The sequence below is a fragment of the Mya arenaria genome, chromosome 14, assembly GCF_026914265.1.
Source record: "Mya arenaria isolate MELC-2E11 chromosome 14, ASM2691426v1".
NCBI lineage: Eukaryota > Metazoa > Mollusca > Bivalvia > Myida > Myidae > Mya > Mya arenaria.
The window spans coordinates 42,770,940-42,787,309 of NC_069135.1; the positions used below are offsets into that span (position 1 = coordinate 42,770,940).

At 34.3% G+C, this 16,370-nt stretch overlaps 1 pseudogene; it reads right to left on the reverse strand.

The window, feature by feature from the left end:
* Positions 1-8,847: 8,847 nt before the first annotated feature.
* On the reverse strand, positions 8,848-16,370 carry LOC128216154 (uncharacterized; annotated as a pseudogene).

A 16,370-nucleotide genomic window follows, 5' to 3' on the forward strand; every position in this document is an offset into this window, starting at 1 on the left:
GCATTGAAACTTTGGACAGGTGTTCCCAACTATCCAGCCTAATTAATCAAGTTAAATAACTCTATCATGCATATAATGCAAAAAATGTCATTTATTGTCATTTATAAGACATTCTGAGTAACCAAGTAAGATAACTGTATTTTGCAAATAATGGCCCTTTATTATTGGACTAAGCTGTTCTGGATCAGCAACTACATGATGTATTGCCTTGAATTTTTAAAACAATAAAGAATGGTAACTATCTTGCATATAATGCAAATTTTGCCTCTTCTTATTTTGACTTGAAATTCTGATTAAGGTTCTGCATTTAATCTAATTTTGCAGTGATCAATGCATGTTTTGCTAAAACTTGACAATCCTTAAAAACAAAAGCGGCTGAAAAGTCAGGCACGCCATCTCTGTGATGGCTCTTGTTTGATGTAAAAGGAGCATAACTCTGGGTATATTCACCCCACAATCAAACGTGACCTTTACAGTAGGGCTGCCACGATATACCGGTATACCGCGGTGCGAAGCAAAAAAAATCGTACCGCGGTATAACATTAGCGTACCGGTTTTTTTCCATTAAAATTCAATTTTCAAAACTTATCGGTCTTTTCATATATTGGATTATTAAAAAAATGACGTGTGCAGATTCAATAATCGAGTACTTCCTGTTCCAGTCATGTAGGCGCTTGCAATATTACTAAAACCCGGGTCTCCGGATCGCCGTTCGCCGTACCGATAAATTTGTTACCGATCAATTTTGCGTTTTCTTACAGTTTATTGTATTGTTATTTAACGTAACAGTTAATAATTTTGTTTCATTATAGTTACGTAATGATAAACAATAAGCCGAATGTAGATAATAACAGATGTTTCATTTCTTTCACAGTGAATTTACCACATATTTTAATATAAATGAAATGACACTGTTTCACTTTTAAAACCGCAGTACAGTAAAAAAAATATTCAGTTTACAAAATAAAACTTAACATTTTCTGTTGGATATGGCGTTCCGCTTTTTTCCAAAAACTGTACAGTAGCCCGGGTTTTGGATTTTTATCAAGGGAGATCAATGCGTTGGAGATTGAATTTTAAAACATTCACTGACAAGGAGCGAAATATAAACAACTTCGTCATGACTAATAAAAATAATAATAAAGATGAATACAAAATGGTCCAACCAATAAACATTGAAATGGATCCTCTTGTTTGGTAGAAGGAGCATTGCTTCTACTATCCTTTACTTGCCAATCTAGTTAAAGCTCGGCTTTGCACCCCATCGACATCAGTACCATCCGAACGCGTGTTCAGCACAGCGGGAGATATAGTTACCGCCCAGAGATCTTGCCTAGCTTCAGATCTTGTAGACAAGTTACTCTTTTGTAAGAAAAACTGTCAGAAATGTGACTAAGTAACAAAGGACTTGAGACAGTCTAATTACTTTGTGTGGTCTAAGTGTTAATTGTTTACATATGTTTCTAGTCCAAAGTTAAAGACTGAAATGATATAAAAGTTTTGAACTCCGTAATGGTTTTATTGTTGTGTTTAGTTCATTTGTTTTTAGTAAGATATGTTCTAGTCAACATATGATATCATCATATCTATGAATTGTTTAAGCAGTTTGCTGTTTTGAATAAAAATGTTCCAATTCGAAACAATATTATTAATACACAAAAATATCGCGGTACGTATCGCGATAAGCTGCTTTTGTATCGCGATATACCGCGATACGGTCTTGGCGTATCGTGGCAGCCCTACTTTACAGTATGCCCACAAACACTGTCACCAAGTTACATCATGATTGGATAATAAACTAATTGTTTGCACACAACACCCAAGCCAAAAGTAAAACAGGGTGCGGACACACACCATTTTTAATCCTTGGCAGATAATTGAAATCTACAAGTAATTTTAACAGGTTCGAATTACATGTATGTCGCATATGCCTACAATTTATATGTAATAAAGTTTACATCTGGGATTTATTACAAAGAAAATATGAAAAAAATACACTGAAAAACAAAATAACAGATTTTGTGTAGTTTTATTCGTTTTCAGGTACAAAGTTATGATTCTAAATGTATGAATTCATATACAAAGATTGTGGGGACTAAAACAGTTAAAGATACATCAATGAAAATGGTTATGTCTTTTATATGCCTCAATTATGCTTAAGTACACATTCATATAACTTACTTATGCATTTAGCTGCCATGACATGTGGGAAAAAATGTTTATAGAATAAAATACATGTGAGAGAATTTGACAAAAATAAACAGCAATCAACGGCGAATAAATATTTGCGAATTAGCTTTAAACTTTTTTGTTTCACAAAGCATCTTTAAAGTGCCATTTTCCATTGTTGTATACTTGAAAGTCAAGCTTAGAACAGAAAAGAGACGATTTTGCCCAAAAATAGATGTAAAATTTGACTTTAAAAACGAGCAGCCAAATCAATAATGCTTAACAGACTAGAAGGAACATTTATGACACATATCAGACCTGGCGCTGTATTCATAAAGCAACACAAGTTATTTAAAAAAAAATGGCATTATGCCAATCCCCTCTTATTTGTAAACCAATGAAAATACATTGTATGTTTAGAACCTCTGGCCAGTATTCAATATAAATGTTACTCTTACACTGACCACAGTGATTCCATTCAATCTACTGGCCAATTAACTCTGTAGTCAAATAAAAACAAAAGCATATTCTAATCTTAAATCTAACACAAGTTGGTTATTGAATTCCTTGATAAACAAGCGAACATGGACTGACTGACCAAAGGCTGTCTTCATCTCATTCTCTATTGCAATTTTTTGTTGAATGAAAGAAAAAAAACAAACAAACGATGCATGAAACAAAGCCTTATTAAATCAATTTTTATAGAACAATTAGGATTGTTTAGGCAAATGAGATTGAAAGTTTTGAACAAAATCACTCGGTTGCTTTATGAATAACAGCACAATGAATCAAACTAAAACTTGCTCTTGTCAAGATTAAAATACTGATCTTATTTACATATTTATACAAATAGAGAGCTCTGCAGAAAAATCTCTAACACTCATCTGTTAATTTTCAGTCAAAATAGGGGCATAACACAACAAATATTTAAGCCAGAACTATAGGCTTTGCATTGTCTCCTACAACGTGTGTACCAAGTTTCATTTGAATATTTTAAACATTTTAGGGCTGAAGGTTTTGCATGACGCCAAGGCTATGACCATATATATATATACCTCATAATTTTTTCTTGATGATCAGATGAGCTAACATGAATCCATGCCTATTTACATACATGTTAATGTAATAATTTGCATGAGAATAAATACATAAATATACAAACACAAAACAATGGAAATTTGTACAATTATTACTTTAAGATTAAACAATACATGATTAAAAATACATGTATGCACCATGGTGTATATACATGAAACATCCTTAAACAAACAAACAAACACTTAATGTTGTAAAACAAAAATGTCATACAGATCAAATTGAAATACTAAATAAACCCTTAACAATCCAGAAACGAAATTATGTAAATAACACTAAATGAACACTACTCACAAAGTAACTGTTGGGGCAAATCTCATCCATAACTAAATATCATAGAATAATTATTTTCAGAACATCCTATTCAAAGTAAGGGTTTTACCTGCCTATAATTTGCCAACACTGACCCATGAAGCCATTTGTTTCAAAATAAAAACATAACTACAGTCGAAATTCGTTGGCTCAATATCCCTTGGTTTTGATTTCCTCGTTGGCACAAACTGTATGTATTGGACCGATTTTGTTCTACTAAATATTTGCAAGCCTTGAAGTATTTTGGCCGGTCCATGGGATATCGAGCCAACGGGTTTTGACTGTACTCGTGAATATTAATTTGAAAAAAAAGGTGATCGTATGTGTTGATGAAATGGGCCCTTCATTATGTAAATTTAAAGAGTGTTTTGAAAGAGTGTTTTAAAAATTGCATCAATTAAACCCATTAATCGACTTCAAACACATTCGAACAGTAGATTGCAATGTTACAAAACACTTTGTCTACTTTCGTTCCTCTCCAAAAAGAACAACATTTACCATTTCAGAAATACAGATAATATCATTACTTCTTTACATCAACAGCAGGAATTGTAAAATATATTTCATTTTCTAAATGCTTACATATTCGCTTCATTGTACTACTTTCATTCCTATCATGGACATGGTGCTGAACCACCCGGATATTTATATACATCAGTAATAAACCAATGGAGAGATCTACTCAAGTCACATGATAACCTTTCTCATACGAATGCACATGGACTTTGATTCTATACATTCTTTTGTTCAACAAAGTCTGTCATTTTTGAGGGTGGTGATGATCATTTTTTTCTCTATATCAATTAAATGTCAGGATGGTAATTACATCACAGTGAAACATTCAGCAAAAAATATATATACAATTTTCATCTTTATAGACACACATTTTTTTCATTTTAAAAAGGAATAATATGTAAGTAGGGATATATAACTATAATTTTGGCAGTTTTAATTGGCTTGTTATTGTAATAGCACTTAACAACTTGATATGTATATTTATGTAGCATACAGGTAAACGATCTCATTTTATTACATGTTTATAACATAGACTCTTTTTTGTTAAACTATACAAATATTAATTAAACAGACTCATTCATATTTTACTACTTCACGTGCAGTAATGTAAAAAGAGTCCAATAATGACAATACCTATTTCAAATCCTCGAAACAACAATTTTTCTCCTCAGTCTGAAATATGTATTGTGTATTCCATTTCGCAACATGATTTTCTTTCGACAGTAAAAATATGACATTTTCCTGAACATAATATATTCTGTGGAATATTATAAGTTATGAGGTTAGTAGGTGACCCAAAATGGGATTTACGGGGCAAAGGACACCATATAAAATGGTTTCATGCGCCCCATATATCCAATTAGGGTCAATTCCGACTAGCCCCGAAACATATATATATATATATATATATATATATATATATATATATATATATATCATGTTGACAACCTGTTTACATGTTTAAATGTTTCATTTATTCATCGGAATATTCATAGGAATCAGAATATAGACACCATTTTGGTATGATATAGATTTGGTGTCCCAATAGTTCTGGAGCAAATGGCGTTGCCTCATTTATGTTTGAGGCGTGATATCGACTAATATAAGTGATTTCTGTGTGAATATGTTAATATATTTTGTTTTAATGTATTTTGATAATGGTCTATGACTGTCAGACCAAAATACAACATATTTGCGTCAAAAAAACTATTTTTAATGATTTTACTGGCCAAAAATTTCAGCGGCTGACAGATAAGTGATTACTGCTTAAATACAAATGTCTCTGAGATCAATATATTTATTTTCCTACATGATTATATTACTCTATGATTGTGATTGGGAAAAAAATGTGCAACTATGTTAACTTAATGATGATGTCACAATAATAAGTGTTACCCAAACAATCAAGGCAGTGGTCGAAATTAGCACAAGCCCGCAAGCCCTGCACTGGTCAAGTGCTTTTGGGGCTTGCTCAAATTCTGGATTCTATATAGCAAGAATAGTTAAAAACTTGGATGCCAAGCACTTTATATGTAAAAATCGATCTTGTTCATCCAAAAGTCTAATTTCGATAACTGTCATGGCAGAATATTGCTAGAGATATTGTGGAGAAAAACTGCAAAACATATACAAGTACAACAAGCAGACAAAATAATTCATTTCTATTTTTCATCAGCCTATCATAGTGCCCAATTTCATTAAAGACCTGAGTTGTTAAGTGAGATTATTCAAGGGCAGTAATGTCAGGTGCGTCCATGCTTCCCGGTTGATTGTTCTCAGTGGAAAACGTCCTCGATTCGGTGAGTATTATCACTGTTTTCTGTATGTTTCAACGATAATTTTTAGACACGAACTTGTGCACCGAATGAAGAGCAATTGCTCGTTTACGAAGACGCTTGTTTTAGATCAAAATAATGTCTGTATTAAAATATCTCGTGAAAACAATGCTCGTTCTTACTAGGCTTCCCGACTCACTCAGTGGATTTTTTTGCTTCAAAACAACTATTTAATACCGTTCTCTTGCGTACAAACCCCATCCGATGCTTTGTTCTGGGCAATAACAGTATTGTTATTGTTTTCCGAATGCAGACAGCCAATTTTGGAGTTAAATCGCCTCATTTACGAAAATGCTTGCTGGTTCATTCTGTACATTTTTAGAACCTAGGTTCATCCCAAATCTGGAAGATCTATGGAACATTAAAATAACTAATAAAATGCGTCGATTTTTTTAAAAAGTCATGTATATGTAGTATGTACCATACAACGTCTAAGAAGGGTAATTTTGTACAGGTAGTGTATGTATACCACGTGATAAATTACGTCATATATGCTACGTCGGAAGGCAACATTTTGCTTTAAATGAAGACGTAAATCGAAGATGACCTTGCAATCACTACACCATTTTAAATGAAACACAGGGCAGTCTATGCCACCTAAGGAGTTCCGCCTTCCTTGTATAACCGGAGTTTGCTAAGGTGATTATATTCAACAAACGCTCCGACAAACCTGTTTCCAAAATAATGCTTTGACAGTGCTCCGTCAGACGGCCGTATTGTGAAAAGTTTTGTCGACGTGTTTAAAAAGAATAAACTCTCAACCAAATACTGGTAAACGACCGAAGGCGGGTCTCCGTTAGCGGCGTAGACTGCGCTTTATTTCATTTAAAATGGTGAAGAAATAGGAAGGTTATCTTTGTTTAAAGTCTTTATTCGAAGCAAAATTTGTTTTTTCGGACGTAGCGTTTATGACGTTATTTATCACGTTGTATACACACACTGACAGGGCACTCTACTTAAAGTAGAACTGTCATTATTTTTGGAAGTTATATAGTAAGTCGAGACGCGGTTACACGTAAATGTCTTTACATAAAACAGTTTTATCAACTTAGGTGTAACTTACAACATTTGAGACCTTAAATTGTTCACTGTTTCCTGCAGGATTGCCAAAGTAAACATATAGCACACTCTTTAAGGTAAACTCTTAGTTCCTTTTCATTGCTATTTCCTAAATAATCCACAATTTTACCTTACATTATTACAAAAGCAATTTGGGACTGTACTCGTCTCCGTACAATGAAATAGCGACATAAAAAAAAGAGAAAATTGTCGAAACCTGACATAAACTTTGTATCGATTTGTACAATGCATTGAAGCTTACTAACTTAAGTACCACATAGTTCAAACTACTAACACCACCACCGTTTAGGGTAAGCCTTGGACAATGGACTGCAATTTTGGCGAAACCAGTTCCAACCCGGTCTCCAACTCGATTTTTTTCTACAATTATAATATGAAAGAGTAAAACATTTGTTTAAAATTGTCCTGAATTCTTTACAGAAAAAAAACTTTTTGGTGCCAATCTGGTGTAGTCCCTTTAATTTATAAAGAACCTCTATTTTGATTTTATCATCAAGTATCCAGAGTACATTAATTATGTCGTTTATATGGACTACCTTTAAGCGTCTTGTTTTTTGTCTATTTCGATTCAGATTTGATCTCTTCTTTCGTTTCATCTTTTATTACCTGAAAATATAAATTATATATCTGTACACCCTCTTATTTAATTAAATAATTAATTTTTGTGAAAAACTAAAACAAAACGACTGGTAATTCGGGTAAATACAGTGTGCCATAGATCTTCTAGATTTGGGATGAACCTAGGTTCTAAAAATGTACAGAATGAACCAGCAAGCATTTTCGTAAATGAGGCGATTTAACTTCAAAATTGGCTGTCTGCATTCGGAAAACAATAGCAATACTGTTATTGCCCAGAACAAAGCATCGGGTGGGGTTTGTACGCAAGAGAGCGGTATTAAATAGTGTTTTTTTTTTAAGCAAAATAGGCATTGAGTGAGTCGGGAAGCCTAGTAAGAACGTGCATTGTTTTCACGAGATATTTTAATACAGACATTATTTTGAACTAAAACAAGCGTCTTCGTAAACGAGCAATTGCTCTTCATTCGGTGCACAAGTTCGTTTCTAAAAATTATCGTTGAAACATATAGAAAACAGTGGTAATACTCACCGAATCGAGGACGTTTTCCACTGAGAACAATCAACCGGGAAGCATGGACGCACCTGACTTTACTGCCCTTGTTACTACAGTGGCATATTTCTGATATTGTGTGTGCTTATTTGTAAGAACAGAACTTTAGCTTGTATGTTAGTTGAAAACACAAACGGGAATCAAAACAAATAACTCTTCATTGCGGGACCGTCATTTTGATATTTATTAGTCAAAAAAGGACCTTACTAAAACAATGATTAAAACCAGAGCTTAAGGCCTCACTTTACACTCGCGTAATGTCTTATGCAACATGTGTACCAAGTTTCAGGTGAATATCTTACAAGGTTTTTGAGCTATGACCAAGGTTAAAAGTATGCACTACAATTATGACAACACCAACAATGATGACAACACCAAATACGATGACAATACCTTGATTTTTTCTTAAAAAACAACAACAGGCTAATAAAATCCTCAATAAGTAACTTCAGGGGTTGCAACAGGTTGTTTACTGTCAATCCTTGGGGGTCTATTTCAGTATAAGAAATTCATTCCCAAAGCAGGGTAAATGAGTTTAGAACCCTTTTAAAATTGTTTATAAAGTAATTTAAAATATTTTGAAGTTCTTTGTACTGTTATTGATGCAAAGGTAGCAGCAAATAAAACCAATCTCTAATCTTGCCAACTGTACAATAGTCGATGTTAAAAGCTTTCAATGCTGATTTCAGGACTAGTCTTGAACATTGTTTTTTTAAGGCAATCTCCAGTTGATAGGAACAAATGTATGGCATTTATGGTATTCATAACAAGGACGCGATGGGAAGTTTTGAACAACAATAAGTGTTTAGTGCATGCCAAGTTTGTGAATCTTGAGTTTCTTCCCGAGCCGTTGCTTGGCAGTTGCCTCCCCTTTCTTCGGTCTCTTGCCTGAAAACAATTGGTAGAAATGATATAACAATCTTTGCTTTATTTTTTTATTGTTTTCTGTAAAATAAATCAAACTCTAAAATAATCCTGTTGATGTAATCCCATGTCATACAAATCTAAAGAAATTGCACCGACAGATAATGAAAAAATAATGACGATCAAACCTTGTACCAAACACAATTGAGATCATGACATCTGCAAGTTTCATTATTTTAGAACTCTTATTGTCTACATATAATCAACCAAAACTCCAAGACTAGCCGCAATCATAGTTTGAAGAGTTTTTTTTTTTAAATCTTAAGGCTCTTAATGTTGAGAGATTGGTTTGTATACAATATGAAGTTGCAGAAAAGCAATCAATACACATACGTTTGAGAGCGTCACTCCCTGGAGCCCCAGCTACTGTAAGGCCTGGTCTAAAGGCAGAAGGTGACTGCCCTGGGGACATAAAGGAACTAGATGGGCCGGGCATCACGTCCATCTCAAGTTTCGGCCTTTTCTTATATGGGCGCTTTACCTTCTGAACGAATATTGAAACTTTCCTTAATATCTCTTCTATATATAAATAAGACAGATTTGAATATATTTCCATCTTTCCAGTATAGAGACTACTTTAGGAGTGAAATACTGATTTATTAAATAGAATAATATTTGGTGATACATAAAAAACATAAAATGTCAAGTCATTTATTAAACATCACTAATCAAGTCATTCATTAAATGGACACATTTAAAGTAATTCATTGAATCGACACCATTCAAGTCATTCATTAAATCGACATCATTCAAGTCATTCATTGAATCAACACCATTCAAGTCATTCATTAAATCGACACCATTCAAGTAATTCATTAAATCCACACCATTCAAGTCATTCATTGAATCGACACCATTCAAGTAATTCACTAAATCGACACCATTAAAGTCATTCATTGAATCAACACCATTCAAGTCATTCATTAAATCGACACCATTAAAGTCATTCATTAAATCGACACCATTCAAGTCATTCATTGAATCGACACCATTCAAGTCATTCATTAAATCGACACCATTCAAGTCATTCATTGAATCGACACCATTTAAGTCATTCATTGAATCAAAGTTAGTTGACATAATGCCATGACAATAAATACTTACTGGTGCAGCAGCAATTTTTGCCGAGGATGCCTCAAGGCTGTTTTTCACTGATTCCTTCACGGCCCCTTCTCTGTGTGTCCTCTCTCCAAGAGGCACCGAGATATTCACTCGAGCTGAAAGTATAATATTCAAATAAATAGCAATTAACGGAAAGATATTCTGAGTTGATTCCATAGGCCAATTCCTGGATCAAACATTAGAATCCAAGGCTTCAATTCATAATTATGGTCAAACAAAGTTTCAAACCCACTTTTTAAATTAAAAATGTCCACTTCCAAATTTACTTCTTTTTTTCCCGTCCAAGCTTACAAAGTTTATAAAATTTAGCAAGTAACAGTAATTTCTCTAATGAAACAAAAAAGGTCTTTAAACAATGAATGATAATGGCAGTTATCTTCAACTTATTTCATCGTCGTAACTCACCTTTCGGGTTCCAGGTTTCATCCTTGCCAGGTTTACTGTGGGCTTTCAACATTTGTTCTTGTTCTTCCTCATCCATTTCTAGGGTTGGGTAAACTGTTAAGAAGAAGGGAAATTCGCTTGAGTGTACAGATTAATCCATAACTCATCTTGCATCTTTATTTTGTTCAACCTAATTTTTAATTACTTTTTTAATAACTAGATATGGCATTTACCGTACCAAATTCATCATCCTGGTAGCATTTTGACAACTTTTCCACCTCGTCTTCCTCAGCCAGCCCGCTTCGTGCCCGAATTGCTTGTCGTCTGCTCTCTGCCCGAGAAAACAGCTGCATCCCGGTAAGTCCGCCCCGCGGCATTGACAACATTCCCTGAATTGCCTCACGCATGCTTGGAGATGGTGCTCGACTAGAAAATAAACTCTTTAATTTAGATAAGCTGCCTGACGTCTGCCATCTGCCCATGAAACAGCTGCAACCAAGTTAAAAGGATGTAGGACATTGACAGCATTCCCTGAATTGCATGTACTTGCAGATGGCGCTCTAATAGAAAACAATTTCTTAATTTTATGTAAATTGCCTGACCACTGCTTTCTGCCTGCAAAAACTGCTGCATCTCACTTAGTTTGCCCGTGTCATTATCAACATTCCCTGAATTGCCTTGCACATGCTTGAAGATGGAGCGCAACTAGAAAACAAACTGTTTAAGTTTGTTCCTAACTTTCAATTTCTGTTCAGTTGCTGACAGGATGTTTTCTGCTTATAATAGCAGCCCGTCATACCCTCTTAGCATATACAGTGTATTCAAAGTTGTGACATTTATACAGAATTAGATTTTTAAAAAGAAGAAGTAAATATTTAATCCATTACATATCATAACAGGCCCAATATTTGGAATCTGAGTGACTGTCAAATTCCTTAAGCTAAAGATTGCCATTAGTATATATATATATATCATCATCTCATGCCCAAATAAATAAAGTGACCAAATTTCACAAATATAACTTACTCATTCTCCTCATCGACAGTAAAGGCAGTCTCTGTCCCATACCCGCTTGCTTCCAAAATATCTGCTATACTTCCATTGAGCCCTCCACGTATTGTCGGAATATTTCTCCGTAATTCCTGCTCTAAACTAGACTCCCCTACACCTACACTTAACGGTTCTACTTTTCCAATGGTAGAGAGAGTATTGTTCATAGACTGGTTTTTAATAATGTCACTAAGCGTCAAATCACTTTTCACAGCAGTAGATGATGAAGATTTCATTTCCAATTTTATTGTTTGACTAACGCGACTAATGTCTAAACTCTGAGACTTTAATAGGAGACAGAAGCGTTGATATTGGAGGCACAGTGAATGTCTTGCGAGATGTTGGTCCCCTCGGTGACCATAGGGATGGTTTAGGTGCTGCCCTAGGGGGTAAGGTGAGGGGATGGTTGGGTAGGGCTGAGGGCTTCTCCAGGTCGGTGAGATCTGAGGTTTCTGATTTTATGTCTGATGCTGGCTGAGGGTGGTGAACTGAAAGAGATCATATAACGGTATATACACGAAATTAAAAATCATCAGTAACTCAAGTTTTAAAATTGGATTATTGGCTTCAGTTTTGCACACATACATTTTGTAAATAACTTTTTAGACATAAAATGTCTCATAACCATAGGAATGTTAAAAACATAAATTTTAAGAGTCCCTTTTTTAATGAAATATCATTATGATGGTAAACCTTATACAATTATGGCATACAACCACATTTTACCTCTATCACTCATATCTCTTCAAGAAAATACTATCTTGAAAATAACTGAAAGTATATTTCAAATCCATCAAAAAATAAAAAAAGTTATTGGTATTTTAAGTTTCTGTTATAGTTCATGAATATTATTAACAAGGTGAACATGGCTATAAGCCAATTTCACTTAGAGGATGGTAATATACTTTGTTATATGTACCGACTTATAAAAGAAAATGACTTGACTTCATCACTTACAGGGCTGTTCTGACATCATCACTTACAGGTTGTTATGACATCATCACTTTCAGCTTGTTATAAGATCATCACTTACAGGTTGTTATAACATCATCACTTTCAGCTTGTTATGACATCATCACTTACAGGGCAGTTATGACATCATCACTTACAGGGCAGTTATGACATCATCACTTACAGGGCAGTTATAATATCATCACTTTCAGCTTGTTATGACATCATCACTTACAGATTGTTATCACATCATCACTTACAGGTTGTTATCACATCATCACTTACAGATTGTTATCACATCATCACTTACAGGGTAGTTATGACATCATCACTTACAGGGCAGTTATAATATCATCACTTTCAGCTTGTTATGGCATCATCACTTACAGATTGTTATCACATCATCACTTACAGGGCAGTTATTACATCATCACTTACAGGGCAGTTATGACATCATCACTTACAGGGCAGTTATGACATCATCACTTACAGATTGTTATCACATCATCACTTACAGGTTGTTATGACATCATCACTTACAGATTGTGATGACATCATGACTTACAGGGCAGTTATGACATTATGACTTACAGGTTGTTATGACATCATCACTTACAGATTGTGATGACATCATGACTTACAGGTCAGTTATGACATCATGACTTACAGGGCAGTTATGACATCATCACTTACAGGTCAGTTATGACATCATGACTTACAGGGCAGTTATGACATCATGACTTACAGGTTGTTATGACATCATGACTTACAGGGCAGTTATGACATCATGACTTACAGGTTGTTATGACATCATCACTTACATGAAAGTTTGAGCTTGGGCTTTGGTGTTTTTGAGTCTCTAGATTTCCGTGCCTTGCTCGGGTTTTCGTCCACAACCAGCCCCTCACTGTCACTGTCTTCATGTTTGCTGCCAACCAATGGCTGGAACTCACCCTTTCGAACCTTCCGGTCACTGAAGAAGCAAATGCTTTCATATATAACATGTTTACATGAAAGGTCATGCACCATTTAGAGGGGTTGTGAATGGGATTAAAGTTGTTAGATGTAACTTTTTCCAAGAATAACTTTTATTATACTATGTATCAACTGGCCCCAGCTGTAAATTTAAGCTAGTATAGAGCAATGTAATATGGATATCCATCTTTAGACTTCAGACATTCAATACAACTTTTAAACAAAAAAAAAACAAAAAAAAAACATAGCATATATTTAAATTATTTCTCTTAAGCATTAATTTCTATTCCATTGCCTTAGACCCTATAAGGATTGTAAACAATACAAACAATCACCGTTACCTCACAATTTTTCCATTGGAGACTTTCAGTGTAAGTGAGGTTCGAGGGTTGATCTTATCCGGGGAATCACTCTCTGACGATTCTGTGAACGCTGTTATTTGTACTTTGGATTTCACAAGGCGAATGTAATCAAAATCTGTAAAGAGCCACAAATGGTGAAATGATATCCAAACAGAACCTTTACCGAAATATTATCTCTTTATTTCATATTTGCACTTCAATAGCTCACCATTGGAAAGCAAGAAAAAATGAACCAATCTTTTAGGTTATTTGTACTATGTTATACTCTGGAAGGTTGTATTTGACTCTAGTGGATTTTTGTTGATTCAGATTTCCCAAGGCCCTTGCCGAAAGTTATATTGAAACCTTCAAAAATCAACAAAAGTTGAATGTGACCTCCCAGATCAAAACGAAGTAACAATAACCCTTTGTTAATACACATTTCTGATTTCACTCACTAAAAGACATGTAATTACATGAAAAATTACATCTGAATGACACACTGATTTGTTTTATGACGTCATTTTAACATTGTGTCATGACATTCTTTATGACGTGTCATCAGCAGAGTGGGATGTCGCAATATTGCACTAGGCGGAATACGGACAAGTGTTCTTTGCGATATGCATACATATTAAAACTCAATATTAAAAAAAAACTTTTTTCTATAAGAATTCAAATAGGGAATTCTGTTTTTCTACAGACTGCGATGTCACTAATGTTGTACTCACTAAATATAACCAGAATCTTTATATGTACATTTGTACCAAGTTGCCAACCATAATTTCATCACATGACTTCACTTCTTTCCCAAGATCCTTCAGCAGGCGGTCATATTGGATGTGTTCTGGAACGTCATGCTTCGCTGATTTTGCATACTGGCGAAGCAAAAATATAAATCATAACATAAACAGAAAACATAACAAAAGTAACTCTCATTTTCAAAATGTTCAAAAGAATAAGAGACTGATTCATCATTCAAAATATGCATTCATTCAAATCACCATTTAGCATTTTATCATATATAGTAAATCAGAAACAACTAATGAACTTCTGAAATAAAGCAGTATTGTTATTCAAGAAAGCAATTACAGTAGAATTTTGATATAAAGTGTCAAGGAAATGCAAATAAAACAAGAGTTCCGAGGTGAAAACATCTACAGTAGGTAAAGCCAAGTTATGCTCGTTCAAATCATGCATATAAATATATATATGTGTGTGACACCAAACAATCTATGCATGATGCGTATGGTTTATGATTGATAATGAGTGATTTTGAGTAATGATATGAAACATTTTGTCGGAATAGTTATGAGGCTGCTTATACCGTAACTAATAATTCAAGAGACTATTTATTTTTAACAGTTATGACTTCTTACAATTTCAGCTTAGGGCAGTAATCCTGCTTTTAACAAGATTACCGGTAATAACACAAATTTAAGTATCATTTTTCTTGGCATAATACCGGTTCGATTACTATGAATATTAGAGGCATTTGCAAAAATGCAACATATTGATTGAATTTGCTTTGTTTGTAATTATGGAAAAGGTGATAAATTGCATTATCAATTTAAATGTACTTATTTAAATCGATAACGCAAAACATTAAATCCAGCAATATATATCTTAGACTCATTGTATGAAAATAATGAAAATTACTCTTTTCTTTTTATTTAGCTGTTTTGATGAAACAATTTGAAAACCCACACCACAGAAAAAAACTCCTAAACTTCTGTAGTAAAGGTCAAACTTTTTTGTGTGACCCTGACCTTTAACCAAGCTGTTTGTGACATGCTCCCTGCACATCGTCTCAATATAAGACAACAGACATGAAATATAGTCATATTACAGTCACATGACCTTTGACCTTTAAGTGTGACCTTTAACTAAGCTGGTTGTAACAGGTGTGCTGCACATGGTCTCAGTAAAGTGAACATTTGTCTGTTGTAATTTCAAAATCCTTTGAGCAGTTCAAGAGATATGGAGCTGACACCTGAAGTCATGAGCTTTGACCTTTAAGTGTACCGGTAGCCTTAACCTTGAAATAAGATTTTTTGTTACATGCACTCTGCATCTCTTCTCAGTAGGGTGTAGGGAAGTAATTTCAAAATCCTTCAGGCAGTTCAAGAGATGTGGAGTGGACACGATTTGTGACGGACAGACAGAAAAACAAACAGACAACTCCAGGAAAAACAATATGCCTCCCCATAGAGTCACAACCAATGGCAACCAGTTAGCTTTTTTAATGTGTTTTTGGTTCCTGGAGCCATAAGATTCGCCGGAATCTGTGAATCTGCTGACAAATCACATCCCTGACACAGTAAACAGACATTGTCACTTAACATGAGGGTTGGGTCGTTTAAACTGTTTCTATTTGGGGCTCTACAACCAAATTCTAAGCAATGGCTGATATCTATATTTCGAGTCAGGTCTTTGCATAGAAAATCTGTGTGATAAAAACCAAATAACATTACCTTTCCTGCTCAT